The following is a 3,159-nucleotide window of genomic DNA, read 5'->3' as shown; positions in this document are numbered from 1 at the left end:
AGTCTGCTGTCATATTTAAATGAGTTCAGGACGCTGGTTAGGACACTGCGCGCTGTTACACTCGTCCTGTCTCAGATCTTTACTCCAGTCAACTTCTCTCCACGGACTGCACGAGCTGATTTAAGCGGGGAGGGATTAGTCTAAACAGCCCAATAGGTTACACCGGGGGTTTATGAATAATTACACACCTAGCTGTCATGAGCACGGCCCACTTTGCCTACGCCACAGAGACAGCAGCAGTGATTGGTTCTTCTGGCAGTTTATAGCGTGTGTGTGTGTGTGTGTGTGTGTGTGTGTGCGCCTGTCTGTGTGTGTGTGTGTGCGCGCGCGCGCGCGCGTGTGTGTGTGTGTGTGTGTGTGTGTGTGTGTGTTGGAGAGGTTAGAGCATGTGTTTGGGACCAAATGGACCAAGGACAGCAGTTTTGGCTTTTTGGGGACAATAGGCTGGTCAACTTTTTATTAATTGTTTATTTTAAAAAAAAAATGTGAATGTGTGTGCGTGTGTGTGTGTGTGAGTTTGTGAGAGAGAGAGAGAGAGAGAGAGAGAGTGTGTATGTGTGTGTATGTGTGTGTGAGTGTGTGTGTGTATGTGTGTGTGTGTGTGTGTAATAATACAATATTCTAGAAGGCCTTTGAATGGTCTTTGTTTGCAGCAGCACTGGAACTAAGGGGCCTAAACCTGTTGATGATATTGCTCCTGCGTATGAAGTGAACTCCAAGAAGACATGGTTTATTAAAGCTGGAATGGTAGAAACCACAGCAACGCTCCCAATATAACAGAAAGCTTTAGCAGAAGATCGGAGCTTATAATAACAGCAAATGGGGACTTACTGTGAAATGGGGTGATCACAAGCACATATACTGTAGGCGTGAAGGGAAGGTGTCTACATACCTTTGTCCTGATAGTGTATGATGTTATTCCAGTCCCATGAGAAAGCCCTTAGAGAAAGGCTATGTTAATGCCACACATACGCCATAAAAAAACATCAACTATGTGAAATGCATGTGGAAAAAAATATCACACCACTTCCCTGTAAATGTCACCAAAACATTTAATTTTCTGTAAGTGAAGTAAGTATGTGAGAACCTTCTCGAACAAAGAGAGACAAAACCCTGGCTCTGATCAACTGATATGTGTGAATGCATTCTTCGGAGAGATGATGATAAGAGACTGAATGAGTACGGGGTGGAGTATCACTCCCTGTTCCCCTGGCAACTGTAGCTGTTTTGGTCATGTAATGTTACATGACCTGCATCACAATACTAATAATAATCCAGGCCTAAGGGATGACAAGTGCTTTTATTGACTCTTCTAAGCTTAAGCAAGGTCAAATCCTTCATCAAGGGGTTGCAGGCTTACAGAGTAAAGTCTAAAGGAGAGACTTTAAGAAAAAAGGCATATAATTATAGAAAAGAAATTTAATCCTTCCAAAACTAACACACATACCAGACACACGAAACAGCAAAACGAGGAACGATCAAGTGTAGGCTTATTTATTTCTCTTTAATAGATATTTGCCCTCCTTCAAAAAAGCAGAGGAGGTGAGATTCAAAAACAGCAACTTCTGGTAATTTGACTTTTGCTTTCCTTGGTATTTTGGATGAAGCCTGGTTTGCATAAAGGAAGTCTGTCAAAGTAATGTTATTATAGCCAGTAAAACTCGGTAGGCACGAGACACTGAGTATTTATTTGCACAATATTCTTTGGTCTGTTGTAACACTGCCAGGATTTGCCACTGCACATCATGAGCTTTCCACCTTTGTTTCCAGAAAGTTATTTTCACTGTGTAAGAATGGCATGGAGCTTCACTAAACACCTCAACTCTCTTTTATAACTGTTGATACGAGCGGTATATCTCGGGTATAACACTGTAATAAATGTAGACTAACAAAATGTATATGACTGATTAATTTAAACATTTGTGTGTATGTGTGCATGTGTGCATCTGTGAGTTCTGCATGAGATGAATAAAAAAAAATCAATATCCAGCTTAATGTTATCATTTCGTGGGTAACAATTTGAGTTTGGAAAGAAAAAATATAGTTAAATAATAATAATGTTGCTTAATAATCTCGATCAAAATTGCATATGGCCGCTTTAAATGAAAAATAACAGAAACTGCAATTATATAATGGATTTATTACTATTTCCCCAATTATTTGGTTTTAGATACAATATACAATGTAGACATTTGGGCACTGCCAACTCACCAAAGGACTATATCAGAGGAAATATTTACAATTTTTAAACTGGCCAAGCCAATCAGCAGAACTTATTTTTGTCCATATCAGACTGTTCTGACTGAAACTCAACAAAAATGTAAATAAATAAATAAATAAATAAATAAGAATTGTTTGGTGATATCAGGAATACTCAAACAAATACACATTTTTATTTACTTTAACTTACTTTAAAGTTAGTTGTCCCCATACATTTGTTCACTTGAACAATTGGCATATTAGGAAATATCAGGAAATGAAAAGCTGAGCTCCTACCAATAACAGCCTGAGTGGGAAGCTCTCCTACATTCTTTTAGCTTTTCACTTAATCTTGTACTTAGCTTATAATATTTTTCACTCATCAGTACAATCTATTAAAAGTTCAGGTTTCTTGATTGGTACCATGAATTTTACATGTAGGATTTAAATACAGTTTATATGATACGAAACCATGTGAAATAGATAGTCAAGATATATTTTGAGGTTTGTGCTTGCAGACTGTTGTGTCTTCTTCAACAATACAAGCATTATCTTATTGTAGTATGTGTACATTATCTTATTTATTATCAGTTCATAACCTCCTGGTAGAACCAAGTATTAGGATTGAAGTATCCTGGTGTTAGCAAAATCCAAACACCATCCATTTATATTTACGCCATTTAGCAGACACCTTTATCCAGAGTGACTCACATTTTTATTTCAATTTTTACAACTGAGCAATTAAGGGATAAGGGCCTCTATCAAGCCGCAGAGGCATCTTGGTGGACCTGGGATTTAAGCTCATGACCTTACAATCAGAAGTCCAACACCTTAAACACTATGCTACCAAATCCCTCAAAGAGCATTTTGAACAGCAGAGTACTGGATTAACAAGGGTAAGGTCAAACACCAGTTTCACTCTTTAACCTTGAGTGGGATATGAACTCATGTCTCTGTGAA

General features: G+C 38.1%; 1 protein-coding gene across 1 annotated transcript in view; it reads right to left on the bottom strand.

Moving 5' to 3' along the window:
- The window catches only part of LOC132842865 (terminal nucleotidyltransferase 5A-like), a 9,718-nt gene extending 9,592 nt beyond the window's left edge, over window positions 1–126 (bottom strand). The window contains exon 1 of the mRNA XM_060865795.1: window positions 1–126. This exon is cut by the window's left edge and continues 269 nt beyond it. The gene's annotated coding sequence lies outside the window, so the exon portion shown is untranslated.
- Between the last annotated feature and the right edge of the window lie 3,033 nt (window positions 127–3,159).

Source organism: Tachysurus vachellii, chromosome 3, assembly GCF_030014155.1.
Source record: "Tachysurus vachellii isolate PV-2020 chromosome 3, HZAU_Pvac_v1, whole genome shotgun sequence".
NCBI lineage: Eukaryota > Metazoa > Chordata > Actinopteri > Siluriformes > Bagridae > Tachysurus > Tachysurus vachellii.
Note: the sequence above shows the minus strand (reverse complement) of the source record. Positions and strands in the feature narration are given on the sequence as shown.